General features: G+C 37.7%; 1 long non-coding RNA gene across 1 annotated transcript; it reads right to left on the bottom strand.

Annotated features, from left to right (window-relative positions):
- Positions 1-7,189: 7,189 nt before the first annotated feature.
- On the bottom strand, positions 7,190-9,707 carry LOC107774191 (uncharacterized). The gene is made up of 2 exons (XR_001645448.2): positions 9,543-9,707; positions 7,190-7,700 (listed from the first exon to the last, which is right to left on the bottom strand). It is a non-coding gene; the product is annotated as an uncharacterized LOC107774191 (long non-coding RNA).
- Between the last annotated feature and the right edge of the window lie 2,750 nt (positions 9,708-12,457).

Below are 12,457 nucleotides of genomic sequence, written 5' to 3' on the forward strand. Positions count from 1 at the left end.
CACAGATCACAAGAGTCTATAAGACTTGTTCAAGCATAAGGAACTAAATTTGAGGTGGAGGAGGTGGTTGGAACTATTGAAAGACTATGACATTACCATATTGTATCACCCGGGGAAGGCCAATGTAGTGTCCAATGCTTTGAGTATGAAGTCAGTCAGTATAGGCAGCCTTGCGTATATTCCAGTTGGTGAGATACCGCTTGCTTTGGATGTTCAAGATTTAGCCAATAAGTTCATGAGGTTGGATGTTTCTAAGCCCAATCGTGTTCTAGCTTTCACAGTCACTCGGTCTTCATTATTTGAGCATATCAGGGATCGACAGTATGATGACCCTCACTTGATTGTCCTTAGGGACACAGTGCGGCACGGTGGTGCCAAGCAGGTTACAGTTAGAGATGATGGAGTTTTGAGGATGCAGGATCGAGTTTGTGTACCTAATGTGGAAGGACTTCGTGAGTTGATTCTAGAGGAGGCCCATAGTTCATGGTATTCTATTCATCCGGGCGTCGCTAAGATGTATCAGGACTTGCGAAAGTATTATTGGTGGAGGAGCATGAAGAAGGATATTGTTGTGTATGTAACTCGGTGTTTGAATTGTCAGCAGGTAAAGTACGAGCATTAGAGACCTGGTGGTTTGCTTCAAAAGATTGAGATTCCTAAGAGGAAGTGGGAGCGTTTCACTATGGACTTCATTGTTGGACTCCCACGGACTCAGAGGAAGTTCGATGCAGTATGGGTTATTATGGATAGGCTGACCAAGTTAGCGCATTTCATTCTTGTAGCAGTTTCCTATTCTTCCGAGCGGTTAGCTGAGATCTACATTCGGGAGATTGTTCATCTCCATGGTGTGCCCGTGTCTATCATTTCTTATCAGGGTACGCAGTTTACCTCGCATTTCTGGAAGGCAGTTCAGCGTGAGTTGGGTATACGGGTCAAGTTGAGTACATCATTTCATCCACAGACGGACAGACAGTCCGAGCGTACTAGTCAGATTTTAGAGGACATGCTTCGTGCCTGTGTTATTGACTTTGGAGGTTCTTGGGATCAGTTCTTGCCGTTAGAGGAGTTTGCCTACAACAAAAGTTATCAACCGAGCATCCAGATGGCTCCCTATGAGGCATTATATAATAGGTAGTGTCGATCGCCAGTTGGGTGGTTTGAGCCGAGGGAGGCTCGATTGTTAAGTACAGATTTGGTATAGGATGCTTTGGACAAGGTTAAGATCATTTAGGATAGGCTTCGTACAGCTCAGTCCAAGCAAAAGAGTTATGTCGACCGTAAGGTTCGTGATGTGGCATTCATGTTCGGAGAGCGAGTGTTGCTTCGGGTGTCGCCCATGAAGGGTGTGATGAGATTTGGGAAGAAGGGCAAACTAAGCCCTAGGTTCATCGGACCTTTTGAGATTCTTGATCGAGTAGGAGAGGTGGCTTATAGACTTGCATTGTCACCGGGTTTATCAGTTGTGCATCCAGTGTTTCATATGTCCATGCTTCGGAAGTATCACAGCGATCCATCCCATGTGTTAGACATCAGCATTGTCCAGCTGGACAAGGACTTGACCTATGAGGAGGAGCCGGTAGCTATTCTAGCACTGTAGGTTCGTTAGTTGAGATCAAAGAATTTTCCTTCGGTTCGTGTGTAGTGGAGAGGTCAGCATGTTGAGGCAGCAACCTGAGAGCCCAAGCCCGATATGCGGAGCATATATCCTCATCTTTTCACCGATTCAAGTACCTTTCTATGTCCGTTTGAGGACGAACGGTTGTTTTAGAAATGGAGAATGTGATGACCCAAAAGGTCATCTTGTATTTTAGAATCCGAATCCGGATTCTGAGGCCTTGAAAACCTCATTTTCTTTCTCCTCGATTTGTGTGCGCAGTCCGGGCGCATTTCCAGAAAGATTTTATGTGAAATTTAAGAAAAATATTGAATTTGGCCTTTAAAATTGATTAAAGTTGACTTTGGCCAATATTTTTGGTAAACAAACCTGAACCAGTGATTTGACAGTCCCGTAGGATCCGTAGTAAAATATGGGACTTGGCGTATGCCCAGAATCAAATTCCGGGGTTCCTAGCCCGAGAAATGAATTTTTGGAAAAAATTGTTTGCTGGAAAATATAAGGATTTTTAGAAAATTTAATAATGTTTGGAGTCACTGGTATCGGGCCCGTATTTTGGTTTCAGAGTCCGGTATAGGTTTGACATAGTATTTAGGTCGTATCTGTGAAATTTGATGAAAAACTAAAGAGATTTAATATAAATCAGACCTTTGGTTGAGAAAATAGAAATTTTGAACTACTTTATGAATTTCATGAGTTTTGGTGTTAAATTCGTTGTTTGAGATGTTATTTTGGCGATTTGATCACACAAGCAAGTCCGTATAATATTTTTAGACTTGTGTGCATATTTGGTTTGGAGCCCCGAGGGCTCGGGTGAGTTTTGGATAGGCCACGGAGTGAGTTTGGACTTAGAAAAAAAATTGTTGTTGCATCTGGTATTGTTGCAAGCTCTGATCTCGCAATTGTGAGGTCAGGCTTTGCAATTGCAAGCCTAACATGCTTGGCAATTACAAGGGCTTTATCGCAATTACGAAGAAGCCCATGTCAGCATTTGTTCGCATTTGCGAAGCCAACAGGGACGATCAAAGATCGCAATTGCGACAAATTGCTCGCAATTGCGAAAGGAGCAGACATGCAGCAGATTCGCAATTGCGAAGCCTGTCTCGCATTTGCGAGCTTCGCAATTGCGACATCTGCACCTGAACAAAACATTATTTGGACGGGATTTTCACTTCATTCTTCAAAATTTCAAAACCTAAACTTCAAAGGGCGATTTTCCTAGAGCAAGTTCCTCCCCAAATCATAGGTAAATGAATCTTAACTCTTTTTCTTTAATATATTCCATCTTTTTACATGATTTCATCTCAAAATCTAAGGTTTTCATGGGAAATTTAGTGTTCTTGGGTAGAAATTAGTAATTTTGAAATTTGGGGATTTGGACCTCAATTTGAGGTCGGATTTCAAAACCAATTGCATATTTGAGTTCGTGGGTGAATGGGTAATCGAGTTTAGTTCGAACTTCGAGTTTTGACCAAGTGGACCCGGGGTCGATTTTTGACTTTTGGGGATAACATTAGAAGATCTATACCCATGCATTAGAATTGGTTTATTTAGCGTTTATTGATGTTATTAAGTAAATTATGACTAGATTCAAGCTGATAGGAAGTGGAACCAAGAGGTAAAGCGGTAATTGAGGCTTGATTTTGGCCGTGGAATTGAGGTAAGTGTTTGGTCTAACCTTAGCTTGAGGGAATATGAGTTGTGGTCTTATTTGCTACGTGTTAGTATTGAGTACGACGTATAGATGTGGTGACGAGTATTTATGTGTTGGTGTCGAGCATGCAAGTGAGTCTTATACTGTGACTGTTGTGGCTCTTATTTTGTACTGTTCATGCTTAAATTGAGGATTATCTATGTTGAAAAAGACCTATGATATTTTCTTGGTAATTGATCATTGTTGAGTATTGACTCAAGTTAAGACTTATTTCGTGGAGTTAACTATTGAAACGAGATTAGTTATAGCTGATTCCCTTGCCGGGATGTTATTGTTTCCATTGTTGATTCCCTTGTCAAGATGTATTGTTTCTATTGTTTGGGTGAGGAAAAGTGTAAAGCACGAAGGGTGATATCGTGCATGATATTGTGAGTGAGTGTTAATGCACGAAGGGTGATGCCGTGCCGGTATTGTGAGTGTTAATGCACGAAGGGTGATGTCGTGCCATGATTTGAGAGCTAATGCACGAAGGGTGATGTCATGCTACGATTATGAGAGTTAATGCACGAAAGGTGATGTCGTGCCATTTTCGTTGTTTCTTATCGTGAGGATGAGAGTAAAAACACGAATGGTGATATCGTACACATGTTACTGTTTCATTATCCCTGTTGATACAAATATGGTGTTCATTATACTTCCCTATTGAATTACTGTTACAATTGATATTCACCGCAACATGTTTCCCCTTCCCATCTTTATCTGTTATTTTCTGTTATTATTGTTCTGCTCGTATATGATTTAACTACACAGGTTTATATGATTGTCGTGTCCCAACCTCGTCACTACTTCGCCGAGGCTAGGCTTGACACTTACCAGTACATGGGATCGGTTGTACTGAAACTACACTCTGCACTTTTGTGCAAATTTCGGTGCCGAACCTTGTGGATAGATTCGAGGTTGTTGCCTTTAGTCCAGCGACACCAAGGTAGATCTACTGACGTTCACAGAGCCTGAAGTCCCCTTTCCCCGTTTTAGTTTCTTCTGTCTCTTCTATTTCGAGAACAGTTGTACTTCTTTCAGACTTATATTGGTAGTAAATCTTAGTCGTTCATGGATTGTGACACCAGATCATTAGGGTAGCTATGTATTAGAATTGTTGGATTGCAATATCACTTCCGCATTTCATAATTATTTTGTTTTAGTTATTATCTGTCCATGTTTGAATTAATAATAATGGTGGTAATTGTAACTGTCGGCTTGCCTATCTTTCACGAGTAGGTGCCATCACGATTTTCGAAGGTGGAAAAATTCGGGTCATGACATTTACTATAATAATTTTCTTTTTTAAATTATCATTCAAAAAAACTTAAATGTAATGTTTAGTAAATGCTTTTTTTTTGTTAATTCTGTCGTATGGTGGCAGTGTCCTTTATATCAAAACAAATGACGATCAACATGAAATATTATCTACCCTTTCAATATACAAAAATATTGAAAGGGGAAGATAGAGAAAAAATACAGAAAATAATAATAATAATAATAATAATAATAATAATAATAATAATAATAATAATAATAATAGTAAATGCTACATAGGGAAGTTAAATAGGTTCGTATGTTATTAATATATTCTAAGAGTAAATGCTACATAGGAAAGTTAAATGGGTAGGTTTTGTATTCAAAGAGGAAAGATTACACTGATTTTACATTGACCTCTTGGAGTATTTGGTTGAAGATAGGGTTATAAATTGGTTGCAGTTGAATGTTGAAATTTTCAGGGGAAAAACCGTTCAATATAAGGGTTGAAGGCAGGGATACCAAGATAGGTATTGAATGTAGGGTTTTAAGTTGAATGTTGAAGGTAGGGTTGAAAGGTAGGGGTTTAGTAACTAAATGTGAGTATTTTAATTTTTAGTTTGAACTGATTTTAAGGTTCTCAAGTCTTTCACTTCTGTACTAGCTAGTTGCAACTAATCACATTTTGTTAGCCTAGTCCTCTAAATTAAAATGAAGTAACAATAAAATGAAATATTTGACAATAACAATTATAATACTACATGTTTAAACTTATTACAAAACAAAGTCAAAAAATTCAAAAAAATCTATCTCAAATCAAATTAAATAAAATTCAAACTTAAATCATCTCAAACTAAACAGTCAAGTCTTGTATTTCCCAGTTTGCTTCATCGTTTAGATCAGGCAAGCTACTCTGTGGTGGTATTATTGTACCATCACTATAATTAGAGTAAATAAGACTAGTAAGCAATGTATTTTTCAAAAAAATAATATAATAATAATTTGTTATACTTAACCTCAATTCCTTCCGCTAGCCGAAGATTTCCACTACCTCTACCACGGCCTCTACCACCACCTCTACCACGATCTCAACCACGACCTCTACAACCACCTCTACAACCACTTCTACCACCACCTCTACCTCTAACTCCACTTCCACAACTCGTTTGTGAACTTCTAAAGTATGAATCAATTCGCCCTCTATATCTATTCAACCTTGGACGTCCACGAGAAGCTACGTATCTAGGATCTCTTATATTTCTTCCTTTACCCTCACCCTCACCCTCATGTGTAGCTTCCGATTCCCAATTTGGAACTATTATATCATCATCACAATTCAAAAGGTCATGCTCCAATCTGTTCTAATCAAACTTAATATACCGCCTCATCACTTCAGTGTCCAATGCAACATCACAGAACCGTTCAAAATGCTTTAATAGTTTCATGTACATCATGTATTCAGAAGGCATACGTGGGTAACCTCCTAGAAAGAAACGTTTCAAGTGCGGACAAACAATATCTTTTCTCCACCTTTTCAATATATACCTTTCATTAACATTTTTAATCCTCTTATGAGACAACACCTTAAGTATATGGCAGCGTAGAATACCTCTTGTTTCAAACCACTTGCAGCTGCAACTTAGATATTCACCAATAGGTGTATATTCAACCGTGAATACAAATGGATCTCTAGTGTTAAAACTCCTAAACGAATAATCTGCGATAATGTAATTCTCCACTCCAGCTACTGCTTGATGGTCTTCAGGGGTGTTAATTTCACAATGATACAGTTTCCTTAACTGTACTTGATGAAAAAATTCAAACACTTCACGAGTATAACATGTTTGAAGTTTTTCCTCCCATGCAAATTCAGATAAACATTTTGGTTCAAAGCACCTTGACCTATATTCAGCTTCCAATTCTTTCTCGAACTTAGCTCTTATGGCTAACTCATATTGTTGAACAAATAGCTTCAAAGTGCTTTGGCGGGTGATGAATCCGTCAAAGAAAGCTTGCATTCCTTCACTTCTTTGTGGGGACAACATCCCAGCCCAAAAGTGGTCATTTAGGTATACAGGAATCAATTTTTCCTTCTCCAAATAAAGCTTATAAAATCAATCCCTTCCATCTAAGTTATACTAGATGGGATTGGCCCGGGCCAACACTTTGGATTAAAGCGTATTTTATTTCGATAAATACTATTTGATAGCGTAAGAGTACCATGGTAACTCTTGTTTAAAAAGTATTGCTGATTAAAAAGTATTGCTCTGTGATAAAGACAAAAATCACTTGTAAGATTAGTTAACATTTCCTAAGCAGGAGCAATTGCAATACGTAAGAAGTTCTGTGTTTTACTATTGGAGAGATAAAACTAACATCTGATGCTTTTGCCACATAAGTCTTGACGAGCAGTGTATACTTACTAATGGGTTGAAAGTTATTGATCTACATTGCAATAGAATACAATTCTAGAAATTAAGAGGTCAATATACTTGTGCTTATAGTCATTCAACAACAAAGATAACTTGGTGTTGCACTCGTTTAGCTTTTTTTGGTGCAACTATGCATTCCAAATGTAAGTATTTCTTACAAAGGCATAAAAGAGTATCTGTAGTGCATAAAGCAAACAATAATAATAGAAAATCTATAAATACTGCAAAACAGCAGAATAACCATACTATTAACTTTTGTTCTGTTTCAATGGTATGTAAAGAAAACTTGCCAAGTTGGTACCTTATAGTTGTAACAACAAGTTCTTTTCATTAGCCAAACCAATTCCATTCCATGTCTTGAAAAATTGAAATCGTATATCGGATAAACGATTCAATTGCATTATTGATCCTGCTATTAGCACAAACATAGGCAGCTATTACGCATCCATCATATACATCTTTGGAGCCGTCAGCTCAAGTTGTAGTACAATCTGCATATGCTCTTTCTTTTACGGTTAGAATCATGAGTAGTTCCTAAGCGAACTATCTATTCTATTATGGCCGACTTGGAGACATCAGAGGAAGACCATCATCTCTATCCAGGTACGTAGTTTCATTCATTCGTTGAACCTTGGGGGTCACCATTAGCATTGAGAGCGTTCAAAGAGTTGTAAAGAGAGAATCAAAGCACTCATAAGTAGACCTATCTTCGATAAAAAACATGTAAGCTACATACATGTCATCACGAGATAAATTACTTGCTGAAAAGAATATACGATATCACATGCTTGAGTAGCATTATTTACATTTAAGAAACCACCCATAATATATAGCGACAAAAAACAGAATTAATCAGCTAGGAAAGAAGTTATTTAATTGGATATATTAAAGAAAAGTGCAACCCATGTTCTCCAGCTCAAGAGAAAGGTTTTAAAGTAATCATTGCAATTCATCTAAATTTAAATATCTACATTATATGCAATGCAACATATGTTTCATTTATACTTGAAGCAGCGGTGCCCGAATGCTGCTACTACAACAAATCTATCTTTTTTCAGGTGTAAGAAACAAATTTTGTTATTTGTTTCTCTTACCAAGTAACTGCAATAGAATCTATGTAACCACAAGCAGATTTCGAATATTGTTTGTATAACAAGAAAATAAGATAGGGTAGTAGAACTCGATGAAGTAAAACAGTGGCTACCAAAGAAAAGCTATTGAACGACAGATTCCCCGATAGTAGTCATCCAAGTCAATCATGAATTCATTTGGCAACATTTAGCATAAGTAACCTGATATTCACAGGGTGCTCCCACTTTGCAATCTTAGTAGGGAGCATTAAACATATTAGTGCAAAAGTCTTGGTCACAACTAACGGTTTTCCCAGTTGCTGAGGCTTTCAATTCATACAACGTTAAGTCTGTGTGTGGTATAACAACATATATGAGAAACTACTTGGATGGACCAAGAAGAGAAAGTCAACAAATTGAATATCTATTCTCTTTGAGCAGGGAAGATGTCACTTCCAGTCAAAATTCACGGAGGCAGTAATGGAGAAAGCCTCACCAGCGGCATATTGGCAAAACGAGAATAGCTGGACTGAAATTGAGGAATAAAGCAGAAAATAGTGAGGCCTGGGGGAAGAGACAACAGAAAGGTTACGCGGAAAAAGTTCAAAAATTCTGTGCGTTGTTATCTCATAGACAGCATGGTCAACCAACTTTAGCTACGTGTTGTTGTACGGAAGCACAGGGAAATTTCTCATAGCACAAAAGGCAAATGAAAATACCTAACTGCCTTCATGTCGGCAAGCAGATAAGTCCAGAGACGGAGCCAGAATTTAAAGTTTATGGGTTCAAAATTCTTGACTGTTTAAGTTAGTGGATTCTATATTAGTAATTTATAGATATTCAATAAATCTCTTAAAACAAATATAGGGTTTGAACAAAAGCTACTGAGTTCGGCTGAACCCGAAGCTCGTGCTCTAGCTCCGCCCCCGGAGATGACAACGGTCTCCTGCTTGCTCAAGGGCTCTTCTATATAGTTAGAATAAAGAGCAATTCCAATTTGCAATGGCAAACTGATGCATTTTATGATTAATAGATCCTTAGCTTTCTCTATCTTGACTAAATTAGGGAACAACAGAATACCAAGACGATTTTATGTTACTATACTATAACAATGTTCAAACAAAAATAATGATAAAGACTACAAATGAAAGTGCCGAAGCAGGTCTTACAATGAGAATGTGTTTAACTTTGGGCCTATTACTACAAGAATTATAATCCTCTTTCTGGATTATTGAGGACGAAGCAGATAAAATTCCAAATTTTATCAATTTCTCAAATTCCCAAACCCTAGCACCATCCACCAATTTTTTTCCAAAAAGAAATCCTAATCGTACAATACATTACACAAAGACCAGCCCTTTCACACAGAAAAATACAACACATTACACAACTGAGAAATCCCATGATACAGAGAAATTAAGAGAGATGTGATCGAATAGTAGAAAGGGTAACTAATTGAGGAAAACTTATATTACCAATTCTGGTACAACTCTTCTGAGTGAAACCCCTTGATGCACAGATTTGAGAGAAAGAAGAACATTTACCCCTTGTTGCAGAAGAAGAGCAGGGGAAAAGTCCACGTGCTCTGCTATTAATACACTGACTCAGCAGAAGAGGCAAAGCCTACAACTTTTAGAGCTATTTTACCTATATAAGTGGCTCTTTAAATTGCCTGAGAAGCTGTCTTTATTTACTAAATTCTCTTGTGGCATTCAACGTAATAATATAGAAAAATAGTGGCAAAATTTTCTAGCCTAAGCAGTCATGTTGATGACGCTGACTCCTGATGGAGCTCAACTGCCACTTCTATAATAAGAGAAAAATTCTCTTGTGGCATTCAACTTAATAATATAGAAAAATAGTGGCAAAATTCTCTAGCCTAAGCAGGCATGTTGATGACACTGACTCCTGATGGAGCTCAACTGCCACTTCTATAATAATAGAATTTTGCAATATAATGAGTCCATCTTCTCTCAAACTCAGCAACGTTAATGCTATCAAGGACTAAAGCCTTAAATTCTGCCTCTGCAATCTTACCATCAAGAACTCTGCTTAACTTCGTAGGCAACTTTGTGAATATGTGCCATATACAATATCTATGTACCAGCCTTAATAATATCACATTGGTCAGCCATGATAGCTAATGGACGAACATTGTTTAGATTCCCAAGCCATGTAGAGAGAACCATTTTGTAACTTGTTATATCCTCACCAGACATAAGAGCACATCCCAAAAGTATGGACTGCCTATGTTGATTGACACTAACAAATGAAGTAAATGGCATATTGTATCAATTCACAAGATATATGGTATCAAGGCATCCTCATATGCAACCTTAGAGTGTGAATGAACCCATACGACATTACGAAGTCAACCAAAACTATCCATATCTACGGAGTAGTAAAATTTTCTATCTTTTTGCTGCATGTCACTAAAGAACCTGAGTAATGATTATGCATCCCCTTCTTGCAACTGAAGCTTTCTACTCTTCAAAATATAATTTCTACAGTCCTTTGGTGTACAACCCAAATTTTTGGGGCCACCTGCAAGTACTTTATCGACTCATATATTTTTTGAGGGTCTTAAGCCAGCAATATCTTTAGCTACAAGAGTTCTCTTAATAGACTTACTAAGCGATCTATATCCAGCCATCAATCGTGATAGTGCTGGTTCCAATTGATGATTATATTTTTTAACCACCTTTGAAACACGCCATGAACCATTTTACTCCAAAATTCCATTTATTCTAGCACAACAGTTCCTTCTTTTGGTAACATGCTTATTCTTTGGTTTCCTAGACCTATCACAACCATATTGCACATACCTAGATATTTCACCACCTTTTTTTATTTGATGTTCTTTTGACAATGCAAAACCCTGATATTCTTGCATGTTCTTTGTAATAATCAAACATAACATCCTTATTACTGAACTGTATCCCATTAATTGGACCAATTATGAGATCTTATTCATTGAACTCATTAGGAATTTCCCTGTCCTCTCCACCTTCTCCCTCTTCCTCTAAATAATGGTCGTCATCATCATCAACATCATCAGTAACAACATTGTCAACATGATTTTCTCCATCATTGAAATTGCCGTCTAAATCAATGTCGATCGACTCATCTTCATTCATCTAACTATCATCTGAATTCAACCCCAATGATATGTGTAATGCATTCCTTAGTTGCTCCGACATAGTTTCTAGGCCGTTATTCGGGTATAATGGCTCCAAACTTGTGATGACCCAAAAGATCATCTCGTATTTTAAAACGCAATTCGGGGTTCCAACACTTTCAAAACCTCATTTTCTTTCTTTTTGATTTGCGTGCACAGTCTGGGCGCATTTCCAGAAAGCCTTTATGTGAAAATTTGAGTAAATATTAAGCTTTGCCTTTAAAAATTGATTTAATTTGACTTCGATCAATATTTTGAGTAAACGGACCCGGACCCGTATTTTGATAGTCTTGGAGGGTCCGTAGTAAGATATAGGGTTTGGGCATATGTCCGGAATTGAATTTCGAGGTCCCTAGCCCGAGAAATAAATTTTTGAAGGAAATTGTTGAACTGGAATTATAATAGTTTTAAGAATTTGTTTAATATGATTTTATTGATACCGGGTCCGTATTGTAATTTCAGATCACGGTACATGTCTATTATGATATTTATACCTTATCTATGCAATTTGGTGAGAAACATGACTGATTTGACGTGATTCGGATGTCCGGTTGTGAAAATAGGAATTTTAAGATTCATAAGGATTTCATGTGTTTTGGTGTTAATTCCACAGTTTTAGATGTTATTTTGGCGATTTATCGCACGAGCAAGTCTTTATGATATTTTTAGAGTTGTGTACATATTTAGTTTGGAGCCCCAAGGGCTCAGCTGAGTTTCGGATAGGCTACAGGGTGTTTTGGACTTAAGAAATCTGTTGTGTTGTTGTTATGGTATGACTGATACTTTGTTCTTCGCGTTCACGAAGCAACTCTCGTGAACGCGAAGTGCAAGATGGACTGGGGGGGATTGCTCTTCGCGAATGCGACAAACCATACGCGAACACGTGGTGTAATAGAGGTGGCTAGGGAATCTCTGAATTGTTCTTTGCGAACACAATGGTCAGGGGGGGAAAGACCATCGCGAATGCGAGAAACTCTTTGCGAACGCGAAGGCCTTCTGGCCGCAATGCATCGCGAACGCTTCAAGCCCTTCGCGAATGCAAAGAACGCCTATCCAGTGGTTTAAAAGCAGAATCAAAAATGGGAGTCTTCCATAATTTCATATTTTCAAAAAACAAGAAGCCTTAGAGGCAATTTTCAAGAGACAAGTTCTTCCCTAAAGTGTTGGTAAATAATTCTAAACCACTTTATTTTAATTACCCATTGTTTTTCA

This window comes from Nicotiana tabacum, chromosome 20 (assembly GCF_000715075.1).
Source record: "Nicotiana tabacum cultivar K326 chromosome 20, ASM71507v2, whole genome shotgun sequence".
Taxonomy (NCBI): domain Eukaryota; kingdom Viridiplantae; phylum Streptophyta; class Magnoliopsida; order Solanales; family Solanaceae; genus Nicotiana; species Nicotiana tabacum.